This window comes from Lemur catta, chromosome 2 (assembly GCF_020740605.2).
Source record: "Lemur catta isolate mLemCat1 chromosome 2, mLemCat1.pri, whole genome shotgun sequence".
NCBI lineage: Eukaryota > Metazoa > Chordata > Mammalia > Primates > Lemuridae > Lemur > Lemur catta.
The window spans coordinates 62891592-62912887 of record NC_059129.1 but is presented as its reverse complement, the minus strand read 5'-3'; the positions used below and the strand labels follow the sequence as shown (position 1 = coordinate 62912887).

The following is a 21296-nucleotide window of genomic DNA, read 5'->3' as shown; positions in this document are numbered from 1 at the left end:
CTGGAGGTGTGTGTAATCCAAAGATGTGGGTGAAGAAGGAGGACCCTGTAGTTGATTCTAAAGAAGCCCTATGGAAATGGCATATCTTTCCTCCCTAGTAGCTTTTTTGTTTTGCTTTGTCTATCCAGAATTCATTTCTCCTTATTATGGTAACAGCATCCTGATTTCCCATTAGGGGCAATTTTGGCAGGGCAGTACAATTAGATGCCTTGTTGTCTCCTAATATAAGGGGTCTGTAGGTGACCCAAGCAAGGCCAATGAAACTCACTGTCCTTACACATCAAGTAGATTAATATGCAAATGGGAAAAATGTAGCTTATTTATATCATTTCTAGTGTCCTTTTAAGATGCTAAGTAGTGGCTGCTACCTGGTTTCTTCAGGTTTGCCTGGTTCCTCTTTTTCTAAACTTCGTTTTCCAGCCCTTCTCTGAGCTACTTATATATTTCCAAAGGGTTTAATTTGTGTAAATTAGGCAGAGTTTCTGTGCTTGCAACCCTAGAGCCCTAATTGATACAGAAATTAGGGCTAGAAGTAGGGTACTGCAAGTCACAGAGCTTAACATGCAAAATTACCTAGGCAAAGAAAGATGGAAGATAGAAAAGACTCCTCTATCCAGGGCTGGGGAGTTGGCCATTATTATTATTATGTAAAAGGGAAAAGCTTGTTAAACTGTATCCTGTAGTAACTTGTGACTCAGGTCATTTAAATCTTTCAGAGACGCAGAAGGAAAATGTGAAAGTATTGGAGTTTCTTGGCTAAATCTTGCCGTCTTCAGTAGGATCCTGAACAAATTGATATACTTAAGCTGAAGCTCATTGAAAGAACAGAAAGAAAAAATAGAGCCTAAGCCACATTCTCCTCTCTAGTGATAAAGTTAGTGTGATCAAAACTATAAAGGTGGGAACTACAGAAGGAAATAAGATTACCTATGGCAAAAATCCTCTGTGACTTCTCACACTCTTCACACATGCCCTTCATTTAAGTAGTTTTAGTTATATTTCATTTGCATAGCATTGCTAGAGGAAAGAGTGAGGATATCGCAAGATTTGCGTGGAATGACCCTTCCTGCAAACCTAGAGAGAGCATTTGAGAATTGCCTGCCTTTGTGAATGGTCATTATATTAAGGTGATGTTAGTTATTTATGCCCTGGATTAGATTTCATACTCAGACTAGAATCTTCATACTCAGACTAGAGGACAGGGGCTAGTTTTGTTGATAGCTACATCCCCCAGGTCTAGCCTGGTGCATGGAATAATATCAATTTTTTCAGTATATATACATTGATGTTATTCTCCCTTGGTCTTGTCACACTAGGTTCTTCCATTCAATACATATTTGTTTATTGTTCCCATGAGAATATAATGGTGAGCAGTGTAGATATGGCACCTGCTCTCAATGGTACTGATTTTTACTTAGTTATAGTTGTAAGGCTCAGGTTCACTGTGGTAGATGGATTAAATATGCTGTAGTGGAGAATTTGAGACTTAAAATGCAGTAAGATAGCAGTAAGCTAGACTTATTCTTCTAGAGAAGAGGAGGAATTATTGCTTTGAGCAGAGAGATTGAACCCTGAAATGTCAGGATAGAAAGCATGTCTAAGAGAGCAATATATCAATTACAGCCAATCTTTTTGTAACATAGCACCTTCTATATTGACAGTTTGGGTATGGATGGGATTGAAATGAGACGGAGGACTGTAAAGGAAATGAAGAACTTTGTTTCAGCTCTTCTGTTCTTATTTTTCGCTCTACAACCTAAATCTCTGTTATTGAGGAGGAAGAAGCAATATTGTAGATTTGGGTACAATAATGTTCTAAAACAATAATTGAGAAGTTTAACTTGGTAAACATATACATTTTTCCCAATTTGTAAATTTAAATATTTAGATGCAAGTACAGGCATATAGTAATTTAATAACATTAATCACATTAATAAAACATACTACCTTAATCAAAATGAGTAATAGCTCAGGAAATTTAGACCTTGCTAGAACATCTGGGTTTGTGGTCACTGTATTAGTTTTCTGTTGTTGCATAACAAATTACCACAAACTTAGCAGCTTAAAACATCATGAATGGTTTATAGCACAGTTTCTGTAGGTTAGAAGTCTGGGCATAGTGATGCTGGATTCTCTGCTCAGGTTCTCATTGAGCTGAAATCAAGATGTTGGCTAGGCCTGAGGCTCTAATCTAGGCTCACGGTCATCTTCCAAGCTCACGGTTGGTGACAGAATTCATTTTCTTGTGGTTGTACAACTGAGGACTCTGTTTTCCTTCTAGCTGTCAGCCTGTGACAGTTCTCAGATGCTAGAAGCTGCCCACAGTTCCTTGCCATGTGGCCTCCATAGGCAGTTCACAGCATGGATGCTTTCTTCTAGGCCAGTCTAGGCATGTCTCTCTCACTTCTGTGAGAAAAGCTCTCTGCTTTTAAAGGATTCAGGTGATTAGGTCAAACCCATCCATATAGTCTTCCTGTCTGAATGTTAATTGATTTTGGACCATAATTACATTTGCAAAATTCTTTCAGAGCACTTACCTAGATTAGTTTTTAAACTTCTTTTTCTTTTTAGTTAAGGCAATTGTCTCAAAAGATGCTATCTATGACTATTTCCTTAGGTATGTATGTGCTACATGGCATATTTTGGGGTTGGGGACGATGAATTCAAACAATGATTGTGCAGACATGCTTAAAAAAATTGTGAATTCACTTAAGACTAGAATTTAAAGGAATGTTCTACAGTTCCATTAAAACCAGGGAATTTTATATCTCCTTGTTTTCTGTAACATCTTTAATTGACATTAATTCATGCATCATAAAATTTACCCACTTGAAGTGTACAGATCAGTGTTTTAAAATTGAGATATAATTCATATACCATTAACATTTACTAAAGTGAACAATTCAGTAGTTTTTAGTATATTTAAAATTGTGCAACATTACCACTAATTCCAGAACATTTCATAACCCCCAAAGTAAACCCTATTCCCCATTAGCAGTCACTCCTATTTCCCCCACCCCCATACTCTGGAAATCACTAGTCTACTTCATGTCTGTATGGATATGTCTATTCTCAACATTTTACATAGAATCATACAATATGTGGTCTCACTTAACATGTCTCAAGTTTCATTCATGTTTTATTTTGTAGCATTTCATTCCTTTTTATGGCAGGATAGTATTCCATTGTATGGATATACTATATTTTGTTTGTCCATTGATTAGCTGATGGAGAGTTAGGTCATAACCATCTTTGACTATTATGAATAGTGTTGCTATAAATATTCATATACAAGTGTTTGTATGGGTATATGTTTCCAATTCTCTTCACTGTATACTTAAGAATGAAATTGCCAGGTCATATGTTAACTCTGCATTTAACATTTTAAGGAATGGCCAAACTGTTTTCCAAAGTGGGCGAACCATTTTTACGATCCCACTAGGAATGTATGAGTGTTCCAATTTCTCCACATCCTCCCTAACACTTATTGTTTGTCTTTTTGATTTTAGTCATCCTAGTGAGTGTGAAGTATATCTGCTTGTGGTTTTGATTTGCATTTCCCTAATGGCTAATGATGTTGTGCATTCATTCATGTGCTTATTGGTCATTACTATATCTTCTTTGGATAACTGTTTATTTAAATTCATTACCCATTTTTAATTGGGTTGTCTTTTTCTTGTTGAATTGTAAGTTTTTAAATATATTCTAGATGTAAGAATCTTATTGGGTATATAATTTGCAAATATTTTCTCTCAGTCTGTGGGCTGTCTTTTGGCTTTCTTTTTTTTTTCTTTCTTTTTTTTTTTTTTGAGACAAAGTCTCACTCTGTTCCCCGGGCTAGAGTGCTATGGCATCAGCCTAGCTCACAGCAACCTCAAACTCCTGGGCTCAGGTGATCCTTTTGCCTCAGCCTCCCAAGTAGCTGGGACTACAGGCATGCACCACCATGCCTGGCTAATTTTTTTTTTTTGTTATATATATTTTAGTCGTTTGGCTAATTTGTTTATATTTTTAGTAGAGATGGGGTCTCGCTCTTGCTCAGGCTGGTCTCGAACTCCTGAGCTCAAATGATCCACCCGCCTCGGCCTCCCAGAGTGCTAGGATTACAGGCATGACCCACCGCGCCTGGCCTGTCTTTTGGCTTTCTAAATAATGTTGTTTGAAGAAAACATTTTTGATTTTGATGAAGTCCAACTTATTTTTTTAATTGCTTGTGCTTTTGTTGTCATATCTAAGAATACATTGCCAAATCCAAGGCAATTTACTATCATATTTGCATAACAATGGACCCTTACATGAATAAATGAGGAAATTTGAGAAATGATGACCATTCCAAGATGCATGTATCAGACCTGAATTCAGTGAGATTCAGTTATTGAAGGAAGCTATTTCTTTGGGAAAGTTCTCCCCTGAGAAGAAATTCTCACATTCATTAGCCAATATTTATTGAGCATCTTGTATATTCCAGGTGTTGTTCTAGGTTCAGAAGATAAAGCTGAGAACAAGACCAATTCCCTGCTCTCATAGACCTTATCTTGAGTTAGACATGAAACACAAGAGCAACAAACATACAATAAAATTTCAGATAGCAACAAGTGATCTGTTGAAAACAGAGTGGGTTTGGGTGGGAATGGATGTGGAGGGTTCCATTTGGATAGGGTGTGCAGGAAGGGCTCACTGAAAGTGACATTTGAGTAGAGACCTGAATTAAGAGAAGCAGACCACTATGATAAGGTCTGGGACAAAGCTTTGGAGGGAGAAGAAATACCAAGTGAGATGAGAGCGCACTCATGTGTGTAAGAAAGAGCAAGCAGGCCCTCTGAGTGTGTGTGTGTGTGGGTGTGTGGGGGCGGCTAGGGGGTGGGGAGTGAAGCCGAGTGAGAAAGGGGAAGAGTGACAGGTGAGAGCTGGCAGAAAGCTATTGGAGTTCTAAGAAGCCCGTGAATGTTAAAGAACTTTCTGGCTGCTCTGTGAAGAATGGACTCAAAGGGGCAAAGCACAGAGCATCCTTTTGTTGTCATAAAGCGGTCACCTTATTCCCAGGCTTCCCCACAGCTCCTAACTTCTCAAAGGTAACTGCCTACCTGCCTATTTGAAAGTGAACTCCCCTCAGGTTTTCTGGCCCTTATTACCCTCAGTTAAAAGCCAATTACGCCAGGCTGCCGAGAGTGACGGTGAAAGCCCAGGTGGGAGCTCTCCTCGCTCAAGAGAGGAAGGCCGCTTTTGCTCGGGGCGGGCGATGCTCCCCAGGTGTTGCCCTCTTAGACGCTGCCCTTTCAACCTCCGAGTTTCCTTTCTCTTTCCTGCTTTCCTGCTAGTTCCTCATTCTGCCTCTCCCCGCGGTTCCCTTCTCCCCCTCACTGTCAGTCCCCAATAGTGCATTTTCTGACCCTAGCAAGATTTGCGCTGAGTATGTTTCTACCAGGGTCACGCTAGCAGTGCGCCCTTCAAGATCCAGATCCAAAACCCACCCTCTGGCCTTCGGCCCGGAAAGGGGGCGGGTGGGGAGCGCGAGCCTTATCTCCCGGGCTCCGCCTCCAGGGGGCTGACAGCGACTCTCCGAGCCGCAGCTCGGCACTGGCCGCCGCAGGGAGACGGGACTCTAGGCGGAGGGCTGCCAACCCGCGTCAGCCCAGGTTTTGCCCGGGTTGGGCTGGTCACTACCTGGGACACCCCTGTTCCCGTGGCGCAACACCCAGCTGGCTGCGACAGTAACCCCGAGCCTGCATGCCGCACCGGGTAAGGCGACACCACCTATGCCCCTCTCCCTGCCAGAGTAGCACCTAGGGGGCCTAAGGGCTGGTCTTCCAGGGGCTGCAGTGTGGCATTTTTAGGTGTCCAAGGGGGCATGCAGCTTTCTCCTTGCGCCAAGGCAGTTGGTGAATTCTGCACCCAGGCTGGAGGCTGAGAAATCAGTGTTTGTCTTGCAAAGTTGGGGTTAATGAATCTTGGGAGGTTCGCTGGGAGCAGATTTCTGCCTCTGAGAACGATAAAGTGCTCTGCTTTTATCTTCTTGGAAGGGTCTCTAGCGTCCACAAGTGGCGTGCCTGCCAGCCTGACAGCGAGCGCACAGAGCCGTGGGTCTGGGGCTATGTGGGGGGGTCAGAGGCTCTTTAAGGTTGCTTGCACAGTAGACTCACTCCCGGAACTTTAAAAAATTCAGAACTTCAGCAGCACCCCTGACCAATTACTCGGAATCTCTGGGGGTACGACTTTGGGCACCAACAGTTTAAAGAACAATTCTCAGGTGAATCCAATATACAGTCGAGTTCAGGAGCCAGTGAGTTAGAGCAGTGATTCTCTAAGAGCAACAGCTGCATTACCTGGAAACTTTTTTGCAAAATGTAGGGCTCTGGCTCCACTCTGGACCAACTGAACCTGAAACCCTGAGGTTGGGTTCCCGCGGTCTGTTTGAATGAGCCTTCCAGGTGATGCTAGGGGTTGCTCAAGTTTGAGAACTCTTGTGTTGGATCTCAAAGTCAGGGAAGACACCTGCAAATCCCCCTCCACAGAGAGGGAAGGAGACAGACCATTTTTCAGAAAAACTTAGTTATTTATCAGTAGGGTGTTGCCCATATTAAAAAAAACATACTGTGGACTTTGGAGGATCCTATAAAGGGTAGAGACTTAAGGATCCCCTTGAGTAATTTTTACATAGTAGAATTTTCATGCTTGCTTAGGAGAGAATAGGAATTGTTCCTTTTCTAAGAGTTGAAATGAAGCCAAGGAAGAACTATACCTAAGAGTCTTCCAGCTGTAATAACATGAATATTTGATCCCTGATGAGATGATCCTGGATCAGCACTGTCATGAGTGCAGGCTACAGGAATTATGTGCAGTACTTTTTTTTTTTTTCCTAAAGCAGTGGGGGTTTAAGGGATTCATGCCAATTCTTCTGAGTGACAGGGGATTCAGCATTGCAGGTCTCTGGATCATTGAAGTGAACCCTTTTTAAAAAATTTTTATAGAGATCTGAGATTTCAAAATTTTGGCTAAAATAGTCCCAGCTGTTCCTAAGCCATTAGTACAAAAATAGAATGACTTTGCAAATGGGCTTAAATGGATTAGAAATCTGACATTGGATAAGAAAATCTAGAATAGGCAAGACTCCAGTCCCAGCACATGTGTGCTGCAGTGACCACAGTGCTAACTGTACCAAGACTTTCTGTACAGAGAACGTTTATTTTCCAAGTGCTATTTTCTGTGCCAATTTGTGCCCAAGGTATATAGAGTTGTTAAGGGGCAGGAACTAAGCTTGTGCTCAGAGAATTGGGGGAAATATAGGTAGTGGTTAGGAACAGGAGCCTTGGGCTGAGGCACACCTGGGTTCAAGACCTACTCTTCTGTTTCTCTGTGCTCTTGACAGTTGCATAACTTCTCCAAGCCTCCCTTTCCTCATCTGTAAAATGGGGACTGTAGTAGTAACTGTACTTACCTCACAATTCATATTGTCAGAGTTAAGTGAAGTAATGCTTCTAAAGTGTCTAGCATAGTAAATTAAATATTTGTTAATCCAAAATACAAATGCATGTACATACACAAACCAAAAAACAAGAATCTAATCTCCAAACACCTTAAAATGAAAAATAGTTTGTTGCAGGGTTAGGTTTTATATGTATATGCCAACTGCACCTTTAGAATTAACCAAAAATTTTTTTGTTACCAGAATGTGAACATGTAGACATATTCAAATTATCTTCATAATTTTATCACGTTTTACATGGAATTTTCTAGAAAAATTTTTAGTAGGTTAGCTTCAAATGAATAGCCTGGTTTCTATCCAGTCATTGTCTGTGGTGATGGATTACACTGTCTGGTGGGCTTTATAATCTGTTAACATTCACATTTAAATAGTCTTAAAATCTGGCTCTTCAAAATACCATTCTTTATAAAAGAAAATTCAAATGATGAGAGAGAATCTGAAAGTGGCATGGTATGGTCTCCAAGAGAACCAGTTTAGAAGTACTATTTGGTGTTTCTTAGGTTCTTGACAGAGAGAATAAAGGAAACCCTATCCAGTTACATCATGGTTTGTTCAAGAAAATATAAGAGAAAGCAAATTGAGGACACAGAGCAAGGACAAGCCTAAACTGGCAAAAAGGGTAGGTGAGGTAATTTAAGAGTCCTTTTCTTCCTTAACTGCAAGAATTTCAAAATGCTTCAAACTAAACACAGACATACACACACTCAATTCCTTTCACATTATTTGATTGGAACCAATCTGTATGATCCCCTTAGGACCAAATAATTATAGTAAAAAATATTTATGGTATTAAGTCCAAAAATGATGCCAAATGATGCTGTTCTTTGAAATCAGTCTTGATTCTCTTTAATTTTAGTGATAAGTTAAATGTTAGATTTTTAAACTAAGAATAACTTTTTTATGACCCAACTGGCATCTTTTAATGCAAGGGGTTATAACTTGCCTATAAACAATCTCATGTGACTTCTGTAAGACTAAACATAAAGCAAATTCCAGCACATGAGCATCTTGGTAACTCCTTCATTCAGGAAATCAGGCCTTCGTTAGGATACTTTTAACATTACAATTAGTGTTATTGAATTGAATAGAATTAGAATTTCATGTTATTAAGTTAAATGTAAATACAATTGATTGTAAGTGGGTTTTCTGTTTCACTCACTATGGAATGAGGAGTAGCTGTGGAGATGAAAAAGGAAGATCAGAGGTACATCTCTTCATGAGAAATATGAAGGCTTGTGGAAGCAAATTCAGACTCTCAGTAATCAGATTATATGTTCTGGATAATTTAACTGAAGAACTGAGAAAATCTGTGATGTTGCAATTGGGAGTGACAGATGTGGCAGCACTGCTTGCAGTGTGATTCTCCACATATAGGCATAGGGCCCAGAGCAGAAAGAAGCATAAAGAAGTCAGCTTAATTGCACTTGGTTTACATAACCTGGCTCACTTAGAAAGGTTTTGATGAGAGTTACCTGGCATTCATTTAAGTTCATTTTCAGGGCTTTCTTTGTTCCATAGTGGATGGTTTTTCTATTAAGGCCACTCTTGAAACTCTTGTGAGTAAAACACATCACAGGAAATAGATACACGTTTTTATTTTGTATTTATTGTTTTTGGATTATATTTCTCAGCATGCAATAGTAATTCTTTAGCTTGATTCATTATCATTCATGTGAGAAACAAAGTTGAAATGTTTACTTCTGGCACATGGTCCAGTCTCACAGAAAAAACAATGACCAAGCAGGCTGAATTCCCCAACTTTCTGCATAGACTCATGGTTAGAGACACTCACTCTTCAGCCAGACTGCCTACCCTTGAATCCTGGCCCTATCATTTTCTAGTTGTTTGAGCTCAGATAAGTCACATAATCATTTTTTTGCTTCTGTTTTCTCATTAGTAAAGCTGGGGTAATAGACTACCTCAGTCGGGTTGTTGTGAGGAGTAAATGAGCTAACATATGTAAAGTTCTTAACACAGCGCCTCACAATGAATGCTTAATAAAAATTTGCTATTGTTACACTTTGGACATTAATGAATGGTTTAAGCTGAAGCTCTCTTTTAAAGCTCTTTTCTGTTTTCACCTCTGAAATTGAGATCCTAAAAAGGAACCAGTAATTTAGGTTACTAATATTTACACGTTCATTTTATGGTTTTTCTGGTTTATATAGTGGGAGAATTTATTTCAGAATAAGTGCTTCAAGTTTCTCAGAAAGCACAAGATTTTGAACATTTCTAAAAGGTCCCAGTTGATGCTGCTGTGGCTGGCCAAGAGACCACACTTAGAGAATCACTGCTGTAACTCACTGGTTCCCAAACTTGCCTGCATGTTGGAATCAGCTGAGAACAGTTTTTTAAACTGTTGTGGGTTAGAATGCTTAGCATTTGTGAAAAGGAGTAAAGTAATTATGTCCTTTGTAAAGAGAGGCCTTGTAACATGTGTACACATTAAATATATTCATGGGATTTCCATGTACTCATAGAATTTTTAGAATGGGAAGGGATTTTGGAATCTGTGTAAGTGAGGGAAACAGAGGCTTGGAGGTATCATTCTTAGCCAAGAGCACACCAGTTAGTGGTGACACTGGATAACAACTCAGATTTCCTGTGTTTTACTCAGTACATTTTTTATTCAGCTATCTTGCTTTCTGAGAAATAATGTTAACAAAGAGGCATATAACCCAAGCTATAGGGTACCATTAGTTATGTCTGTCCCACTTATCTCAGTTGGATTTCAGGGATATTTATTTAAAAGATTTCTTTAATTAGAAAGCACTCAAAAACAGTATGTTTACAATGCCAAGAAAATAAATATATGGCTACTAGTTGTGAAAAGGATGATTTTTTTCACCTTTGTCTTTTGAAAGGATTCAGTTTAGATTTTTCTCTTTGTTGTTTCTTTGGCATTTTGGTTTTACTAATGAAACACTCAGAGATATCTTTGAAAGTTTCAGGAAACATTGACAGTTTTCTCAAGTCCAAGTCTGGTGACCTTCTGGGAATCCTGCCAGTTGCTTGTGTTTAATTCAATGCTTAGTTTTTGTTTGGACTTGTTTTGTTTTGATCTAGGTCAATTTAGCCATGATTGCAGTGGTATGTTACCCGTTAACTGTTTCTTTGTATAGTTATTGGTGTCAAGAAAAGATTAAGGACCAAGAAGATTTCCTTTTTATGTACTCAAAGTGAAAAGAAGTTCTAGTGATGTTTGAACTGTATAGAAAGTTTGTTCTTTTAAAAATATTCTTTAGAAATATAGTGTTTTATGTTTATTATGTAACAGGGGTAGATAAACACTCAAAATTTATGAATTATGTTTTTATGGTAACTTTAAAATCCATAGGTGATTCAATGATTGAAATAACTTATTAAAATATAATTTAAAAAATTTTAAAATCTTGTTGTATATGTATTTTGCTGCTTTATTAGAAAGAGAGAATTTGATTTCACTTGTAGGTTGTGTCTGGGCACACGTTTTTTAGCAGTACCAAGAAGATAGAATATTACAGATAAAACAGGGAGGAACATTCCTTGTAAGTGTTCAGCCATTCATCAAATAGCTATTAAATGCCTACCACATGCTTGGTTATCCTAGGTAAAGAGGATTCAGACAAAAAGTTGCTAGGTTCAGTTTAGTGAATCTATTAACAGCCAATTTGTAGGCCTTTTTTTTTTAATGGAAAACTTCCTTTAATTTATTATGTAATGATACCATTTTGTAAATATCATGAACTAAAAAATGTGTAAGGCAAAAATAGTTCTAACTTAGAAAATCAAGCATAGCATGAAAATCTAGCATAGTATCACTTGGTTTCTTCTCAGTTTTTAATTCTCATTTGACATAATACTATGTATCATCTTTAGAAAGAGTTCAATATGATTTGAAGTAATATCTTGGCAAGAAGTGGAGAAATTATCCCGGAGAGAAGCATTGTGGAGAAGATAAATGTAGGCAACTCTCCACTATTTCCCTGTAGAATATCACCCTTTCTCTTTGACAGTTTGCCTTTTGATCATCTTACAGCTCCTTTACTTTTCTCTGCCTGTTCAGATCCCTTGTTTGCTAGCAACTCTGGGCTAAGGTTTGGAATGAGAAAGTGAAATATCATCTGGGGAGCAGGGCTGACATCTGTCTTTGTTAGCTTGGTCTGCTAAAATAGAAGACCATAGACCAGATGGCTTAAACAATAGACGTTTATTTCTCATGGTTCTGGAGGCTGAGGAGTCCATGATCAAGATGCTGGCCGATTCAGTTCCAGATGAGGGCTTTCTTCCTGGGTTACAGATAGAGGTCTTCTTGCTGTGTCCTCACATGGTGAGAGAGAAAGCAAGCTCTCTGGTCTTATAAAGACACTACTCATCCTGAGGGCTCCACTCTTATGATCCGATTACCTCCCAAAGGCCCCATCTCTAAATACAATTATATTAGGGGTTAAGGCTTCAACATATGAATTTTGGGAGGGCACCTTTTGGTTCATAGCAACATGGTTGTCTTCAGTAGAGTGGTACAGGTATAGGCAGAGCTCCTACTTGGGTCCCTGCAAAATGAGGAGGGAGCAGGGCTGAATAGCAAAAGTGAGATGCAGAACTTTTAATGGAAAGTGGAGGCAAATGGAACCTAATTCAAACTCTTGTATTTCTGTAGGGGCAGCAAGCATGTGAGTATGAAGTGTGAGCAAGTAGATACCTATAATCTACATTATGTGTCATTTCTATACTACCATTTCAGTAATAATATTAATAATATTAATATGTCAAATACTAAATAAAGGCCAAGAAGGCCTTGGACCAGAAAATGGTCTCTCATTCTAGCCTGCTGCTAACTTACAGAAAAGCTGATAGCTTAGTAAAGGAGAGTTAGACACATATGATTGTAAAGTCATGTTTCATTTTGCAGTTTGTATGTTTTTTGTTTTCTTGATTAAAAGAACCATTAGAGGCCATCATGGAACATGTAAAGAATTGCATCGTAGAGCATCTCTATGTAGAGTTTAAGTCAATGTGGTATAGCATATCCTTTAGGAAATTAGCCTACTGAGAAATGCAGAATTCATTTATTTCTAATATTTCTGTTGACATCTGCCTTAGTTCATTTTGTACTGCTATATCAAGATACCTGAGACTGCGTAATTTATAAGGAACAGAAATTTATTTTCTTCACAATTCTGGAGGGTGTAAAGTCCAAGATCAAGGCACTGGCAGGGTCGGTTGTCTGCTAAGGGCTGCTCTCTGCTTCCAAGATGGTGCCTTGTTGCTGCATCTTCTGGAGGGGAGAAATGTGTTCTCATATGGTAGAAGGTGGAAGGAGGAAGGGCAAGCTAACTGAAAGCTGCCTGAAGCCTCCTTTGTAAGGGCTTTACCCCCATTCATTAGTGAGGAGGCCTTATGGCCAAATCACCTCTAAACGGTCCCATCTCTTAATGGGGCCAGTGTGAAAAACCTTAGAAGCTTAAAAGTAGGGAGAAATTACTACTTATAATAATAACTAATTTGAGGTAATTTTAATACTTTTTATCTTCCAGTAAATCAGAAGCAATTATTTTTAGACCACACATCTCAGAACACTGGAAGAAGTGTGAATATTTTTGATCTCTGATTCATTCTAATTTTGTTAATTAAATGAATGGGTGACTAGTGACCTCTCTAGAATAGTTAGAGGCATTTGTATATGTGTGTTTCCTTAACTGTGCCTCTAAATATTTTTAATTTTTAGCTGGATGGTGTAATTTCACATTGGACAATTTTTGACCAGACCTAATACAGTATTAAATACTGAGCTTGAATAAGTCAGTAAGTTTGTGCATTTTAAATGTTTCCATACCATTTTGGATATGGTTGCTAAGTTGAATTCCATATCTTCCTTCCAGTAACCTGCCATATTTTTAAGCTTTGGGCCTAAAATAGCCTAAGTAAGATTAGAGAAGCAATTATAATTTTACATTTTCAAACTTGGTTTGAATACTAATGACTTAATTTAAAAAATAAATGTGTGTATGCATTCAGCCTTACCTACTCTTCCATCTTATCCCCAAAGATTAGCATCTATCATAAAGTTAGCTGAAGAAAAAATTTTTTCCTTTTTTTTCTTTCATTGTTTTAGTATTGCCAATCCTTAGATAATGCAAACTTTTCTTACCCAAGGGAGAGTCCTCAGATAATTAACTATGTAGAGCTTCATGCTTTCCAAACTGCAGTGAAGAAGACATGTAGCCCTGGTTCTCTAGAATGCAAGACTTTGCTATCTATTACTGTAGGTTCTAGATAATTTCAAATGTTGGTTTTTTTCCTTCAAAATCTTTCCTCTCTTGAGATTTCTGTTTTCTCATCCATTGATATGTTCTCAGATAAAATGGGAAAGGAAAAGGCATACTTCACTATTTTCAAAACCTGCAAGAATGGGTTCCAGTTTTTGGATCCATTATTCTCAATAGGGAGTTGGGAAGTTTTAAATGGAAAAATACAGAAATTTTGATATATTAGGGTGGGGGGGCAGCTCCTTGTGTCCTCCCAGGACATTCACGTCCACCTCTACAAACTCCCAAGCAAGCTATTACTGTATATTTCATCACTTTCATAGAGAGGAGATGTTGTTAATTATAAAACTATCAAGTATGTGCTATATGAAAAACAAGAAAAGCAATGAGCAACTTTAATTTCAGTGGCCACTAGGTACTTAGTAGATTGAGGCAAGTGGTGACCCCAGGTTGCTTATGATACAGTTGTGAGATGGACTATTTCACATATAATTTTTAGGAAACAAAATATTAATAATTATATAATTGAGCTCCAAATGGTTTAAAACCAGAGATAAGCTCTATAAAAGATATGGTCTATTTTTATCATGATTTGCTTCATGGAGTAGGTGGTGCTTGAACTGGCCTCTTGAAGCATGGTTCTGTTTGGACAAATGGCTCAGTTTAGACACCACTCTAGTCAATGTAAATCATAGGGCTATAAAATATTTTACAAATAATTTTTGTTTGCTACAAATATTGTTTATACCAATAATACTTGATGCTTTAACCCCTCCCAATAGAATATGTATTGAGCATACTAGCCAATGCCAGTTACCTCCAATGATGGGAAATTTTCAGTTTTAGGGAAATCTCCTTTTATTAAAAACATTTTCCTTAAATTAAACTGAAAATTTCCTCCTTGAAGTTTCCAGGCTTTAGACCTAATTCTGTACAGAATTAGAAACAAGTCTCATTTCTTTTTCCACGTGGTCAGTATTTGAAGACAGCTAATATGCCCCAAGTGGAACATCATATTCTAAAACCATTTCTTTTTTGAGATGGTTTGTAGTTGTATCTCTACTCTGGTCAGCCTTCCCTGGACACATTCAGTTTTGATCCTCTCTGGCCATTGGTTGCTGAATGAAGAGGATGTAGCCCTGTTCTTTTCTTACTGTAGCACAGGAGCAAACTAACTCTTGACAGCAAGTTTATACTCATTATTTCAGTTTACCATCTGCTGAGACCTTCCAGTGGCCCCCAACCTTATTGGCACCAGGGACCATTTCATGGAAGGTAATTTTTCGATGGACTGGGGTGCAGCATGGGAGGATGGTTTCACGATGATTCAAGAACATTACATTTATTGTGTACTTTATTTCTATTATTATTACATTGTAATATATAATGGAATAATTATACAACTCACCACAGGTTGGGGACCCCTGTTTTAGTCTACTCAGACATGATGCTGTTAAGCCAACTTATTCCTATTGAGCATTCTACATCACAGATTTTGAATCCCAGAATTTTGTGTTTCTTTTGAAATTTATCTGGTTGCAGTTGGTCTATTATTTATCCAATTGAGATATCTTTTCATCCAAAGTCTTTCATTCAATCAGTTAGACATCTTTCTGAGGTTTGTTTTGTGTGGAAATTTGATTTTCAAGCCATCATTGCAGTTATTCAAGTTATGAATAACCGATGAACCAACAGGGCAAAGGGCAGAAATCTAAAACATATCACTGGAATCCTCCTACCAGGCTGACATCAGGTGTTAACACTAATTAAGGAGCCATTTAATTAGTTTTATATCCAGCTTATGTTTGTCCATTTTCATTTTTTGAAATCTCATGAGCAAAGTATTCCCCTGAAGTTAGCCTAGTGTTCCCATCAAAGATGCACAGGTTAGTTTAATATGATTTATTTTTGCCACAGAGCAAGCATTGCAGTGTTCAGTGACTCATTCCTTTTGTAAATTTTGTAAGTGCTCACAAATAGGAGTAAAATTGAGAATATTTAACAATTAGAAAGGCTAACTATCAACCACTCAGAACAGGTGTGTGTACACAATCTGCACAGCAGCACTGCCTTGTACCTGCTGGTCACAGCATTTTTTAAACCTCAGGCTCATGAATTTACTATACGCTCTTGATATTCATGGCTATTTCTGTTCCCTTTTGCCTCTCTTTCTTTATTACATACAGATTACTTTACACCAAGTTTCGGTAAGTTTATGATGTTTATTACCTAGACTCTGAGCATGAATCGGTAAGTAACAAATTAGGATATGTTTTGAGAAAAAGGTTTAGAACTAGGAAAAAAAAATGGCTTATTCAATGGACTTGATATAACTTGCCTGATGGGAATGAAGGGTTTAGTATGTAGAGAAGTAGGAAGTAAAATATTTCAGTATGTAGGAGCTGGAATCCTTGAGTGGAAGTGGTGACTGTAGCAGTGGAGGATGTTGTGCTTTCTGGCTGAGGGGCAGTAGTCATTTGGCTGAGAACACATTTGTCAAAAGCCTGCCAAAAAGAAAAAGGCCAAACGAAGATGACCAGTCAAGAGAAAGGATAACTTTCAAGAGGTGAATATGAAAACTCATCAGAAGAGTGATTCTCACGGAGTGGATGATCTTAAGCAGAGGAAGGTATAGGAGAGAAGTGTGGGAGTGTGGATGAGGGAGCCATTGATTTGAGAAATGAGGAGATCATTTCTCTGCAGGAGAACATATATATTATTGATGGGGATAGGAGTGCCATTTTACTGTATTTTAGAAAAAAAAAGAATAATGAGCTTTTGAAGCTGTAAGAGGTATATACTAATTGCTTGGGAAGTATGGTGAATGGAGGACAATAAGGAAATATTTAGAAAGGGCAGAAGATTTAAGGAAAGAAACTTGTCCTTTCTGCCCTTCTAGTTACCATTCCAGTTTTGCTATTATACTATAATAAAATATTCCTTTATTTAAAGAAAATAACTCATATGTCAGTGCTAATGTACAATAGTGCTTAAGTACTATACCTTGCTTGGAAAAATCCTTGTAGCTCAGTTATTCAAGTGTTGATCACTTTGTGGAATATGAGCCGTGCAAAAATATAAAGATTTGTGCCCCTCCAACTTTTAAAAATTCATTCCTAACCAGCCATCTCTAAATAAGTGAAGAAGGAGGGATTTTGAATATAAAGAAAAAGGAGGAGGCTAGGTATAAGAAGAACACGCTGAAGAAGCATGGAAACCTTTCTATAGGCCATTGTGAATGGATTTCAAATAAATCCTTCCAAACGTATCATACTTTAGGAAGGTTATCCTTGTACTTTAGCCTTTTTCAATACCTGAGCTAGGGCTCTCTTCTCCCCTAAATTCTGCCTTGTGCTTGTTTTACAAGTTGGTATTTTTATTAATAGAAATACTGAGAGGAATGACAAAGATTTGTTATGTATTATTTAGGCTTTCAACTTACTAATAGAGGTCCTATATTTAATGGGGGAAGCATAGTGCCTGACATAAGCAGGTTATAACCATTGACTGGTGTGCATATTCTTCAAAAGTGTTTGTGTTGAGCTGGACAAGATAGATCAATTCCCATGTTGCCAGCATGACTTTCTTTTCCTGTCTGGTGGCCTGAGGATGTGAGAATCTGAGGTTCAGTTGTTTAGTGTCTGTCACTTAGATTGTCAATCTGACTGCCTCTCTATTCTTTTTATTTTTAGGGGGAGTACCCTAGAGGTGTTTATCATCATACTATTTGTATAAGTAAAATGCTGAAAACATCCTAAATATGTACAATGAAAGGTTGCATTTTGCATTGATTATGAAACAGCATTAAAATGTTTAACAATAAATTTGTCTTTATATATAATAAGTAGAAAATATGGAAAATAATTCATATACAGAAAATATTCATGTCAAAATATTCAAAGAAAAATGGATATAGTTTCATAAATTATTTCTCAAGAAATTCACCTTTTATAAATATGAAATATTCACTTTTTAGTCCTGTTTAATGCTTTTGCCTTGAATTCTGTTTTATGTATTACATCTATTTTCTTTTATTAGTATTTTCCCAGTAAATTATTTTTATGCCCCTTTATTTTCAACATTTGCTGTCACTGAGTTTAAGGCGGGTTTCTTGTAAACAGCATATAGTCGGATTTGAAAAGAACACAATCTGTAATTTTTCTGAATTCTAAATAGTCAATTTAACCCATTAAAATTTATTATGATTGATTGCTAATATGTTTGGACTCTTTCCTTGCAGTTTATGTTTTCTGCTTTTACCATGCTTTGTTGTTTTTTATTATAATTACTACTACTATTTTTTGTCTTTGTTTAGAATTGTTTCATTTTTTTCTACCAGTTATCTCTGGAAGTTATAATCTTCTTTATATAACAGTGTTTACCATTGCTTTTCTATATATCAATTAAAACATATTTTCCCACAAATAGTTGGTTGGCATACCCCCTAAGCCAATTTACTTATCATGTTTAAATGATTTGTATCACTTTCACTGACCCACCCATGCCTTTCAACCCACCCACTTCCCAGTTGGAGAGCTCATATTTTATTTCTAGAATGTTATTAACTCTTTTTTCAGTAACAAATTTTGACTGACATTTATTTTGGGGAAGCTGTTGGAGGAGGGTGGCAAATTTGTTAATTTTGTAAAAAATTTCCGTCTCACACATAGCTCTTAGTTTTTATCTTCTAATAATTCTTTTGGAGAAGGCAAATAGATAGTAAACTTTTGAGTTCCTTAATGTTCATATGTTTAAATTTAAAAAAATGTATATTTCCTTGCTTAGATCTAAAATTATTTTCCTGTAGAACACTGAAGATTTTGATCCATTTTTTTTAGCTTCACTTTTGTGATATGAAGTGTCTAGACAATCTAAATTTCTTTTTAGATATCCAGTCCACGTGCTCCCCTCCAGAAACTCTTAGGATTTTTTGCTTTACTGCTTGAATTATGGTTTTTCACCAAAATATGACTGAAAGAGGCCTTTTTTTTTTGACCATTCAAGCAGCTTGGTATTTATGAGACCCTTTCAGTCTGAAGATTCAAATCTTTATTTAGCACTGAGAGCTTTGCCTTTACCTTCTCTCTTATTATTTCTCCATACATCTCTTTTTAGTTTTTCCTTCTGAAAATTTTTTAAAAATATTTTGTAAAATCTGTATCCTTTTGCATTGTAATGTGGTAGAATTCTTCAACTTGATTTTCCGTCTAGCTACTTCTCTCTTCAACTATGTCCATTGTTAGGTTTTTAATTTTCTAAGATTCTAATTTGTTCTTTATTTTTATTCATTACTATTCTTACATATATCTCTAAATATATTAATTACATTTAAATGAGGTGTCTTCTTTTTGCTGTTATTAACTCTTTCTATGGGTGTTACTATATTTGCTGAGTTTGTGGTCTTCTTCCATGATGCTGGTTTTTATCGAATATTTGTTCACTTTTATTTGTATGCTCATCTTTGTGTTTGCAATCTTATATTTAATATTATATGGATTTTTTTCTGTTTACTATAGCTTACCCCCATGATTGTGGAGTTGGACAATGTACATGTGTCTTATCTTTTGGACATGGCTACTTCATGCTTCTCTTAGGTTGTGCATAATGTCTAAGATGCCACTCTTCCATATTTATGTCAATCATTTCCTTCTCAGCCTGAGAGGCATCTACCTCTGTAAGGGTACTTTTCCTCCTGCTTCTCTCAGAATCCTTTTTCTTACAGCTCTGAGTAATATTGTTCCTCTGATCTTCCTTATAAGAATGGTACAATTCCTAGCAATATAGGCCATGGAATTAGGGAGGTATCATGTTCAGTGTTAATCTGACAATATTCTAAAATACCTGTGACTGTAGAAAGGAAGAAAAGTCATTTTGTTTTCTGCTTTATTATTTCTGCTCTAAAGTGAACATTTTGGACCAAACAATATGTGGACAGCCATTATCGCTCCCTTGGACCATTGGCTAGTATGGCTCTGGGGATCTTGTTTGCAATTTCTTCTGAAAAGCATCTGGATGATGTAGTAAAATAAGAGCATCTCCTTTTGGATAAAGTTGTACTTATTGTAATTCTGAGAATGCACTTGGCACTTGTTTGAGAAATGTCTGTTTTCCAGGATGAACGAAGTCCAGTGCATCTGTTTCTGCTTTAGACTATTGAGTCTGAAAGTCTCTATAACAGCATGTAACCAGCTGACTTTGGAGTGAGCAATGAGGCATGAGAGTTTCTGACCTCATGAGCTTCTTGCTTCGTAGAAGGCAAATTTGATAATAATAATACTATCTTAAGTTTATATAGCATGATACATTTTAGGGCTCCTTTATGGAAGAATTTTTATAAATATTTAATGGCAGAATCAACACCTATAATTCCGTTTCTTTATCACACTAGTCTAACATAGCAGAGGTTTAAAAATATCTTTTTAAACATTGCATACTGTTCTTGTTTTCCAAGATGTGAACCAAAATATTTACAAACTGGAATGTTTTCTAGTTCTTTTGTATTGGTTTTTCCTATGATGTTTTCATTATTTACTCAGTCTGAAGTATAGTATTGTCAATTTCCAGAATGGCAGGTGTAGTTTTATTCAAATATAAGAATCAAATGCATTCCAGTGCCCAAGTGTACATTTCCCCACTACTCTCTACCATTTAAGACTATCTGTACTAGATCTCTCTTGCCATCCCACTTGGCAGATTGTCAAAATTTGTGGTATTTATTTGCTAACATTTTTTCATGTGTGTTGAGAACAGTGTAAAATAGTTTAAGAAAGCCTACATTTTAGGATTCAAAACCATACTGCAAGCATTCAGTTGGATTTGTGTAGTACTTGCGATTTGTTTAAAAGCAAGAACATTTTCATGGGATTTTTTTGTCTTTGATAGCTTAGCAATCAAAAAAAAAAAACTCATAAAAAGAGAATGATCTGAATGTTACTGTGTATATCTTTGGAGTTCTTTGAATTTAATATAAATACAATAGGTATAATAATTTTTATTATAAAATATTAATTTATAGAAAATTCATGATATATTAAATCTAGTAGTTCTAGTTTTGAATCATGGAAAGAAATGCCTTTTTTGTTTTAGAAAGCTATTTATAAATGGTAAATTATATCTATTTACTGGTATATATAATTAGTAAAATATTTAAGAGAATAAACTGTAGCTAATTAGAAATGGAAGAGATCCTCAAACTTTCTTATCTCCTCACCCCCTGGTTTTACAGAGGAGACACTGAAATCTAACCAGGCTTGTTTTCTTCCCCCAGTTCTTGCAGTATCTTAGTGGCCTTGCTGACTCTGGGATATAGGCAGTCTAGCTCCCAGTACAATCCTCTTTTACCCACACCTAGCTGAATGACGCCAGGAAGGAACTGACTATTGTGACTCATCACTTTTAAAGAAGTTATTGTAACTGAACTGAATATAATGCTTCCTTTATTAACAAATGCAGGATGTTTATCATTTTTCCATACCAGAGCTTCCTTTTATATGGTAAAAAACTTCACATTAGTGTATTTTTGAGGATAGCCTTTCTATTTTCTGTTCTTTAAAATGCAGTTAGTC

The 21296-nt window shown here is 36.9% G+C and overlaps 1 protein-coding gene across 1 annotated transcript in view; it reads left to right on the top strand.

The window, feature by feature from the left end:
- Positions 1 to 5380: 5380 nt before the first annotated feature.
- COL21A1 (collagen type XXI alpha 1 chain) overlaps positions 5381 to 21296 on the top strand; it is a 189192-nt gene continuing 173276 nt past the window's right edge. Inside the window, exon 1 of the mRNA XM_045543782.1 lies at positions 5381 to 5739. The gene's annotated coding sequence lies outside the window, so the exon portion shown is untranslated. The remainder of the gene's footprint in view (positions 5740 to 21296) is intronic.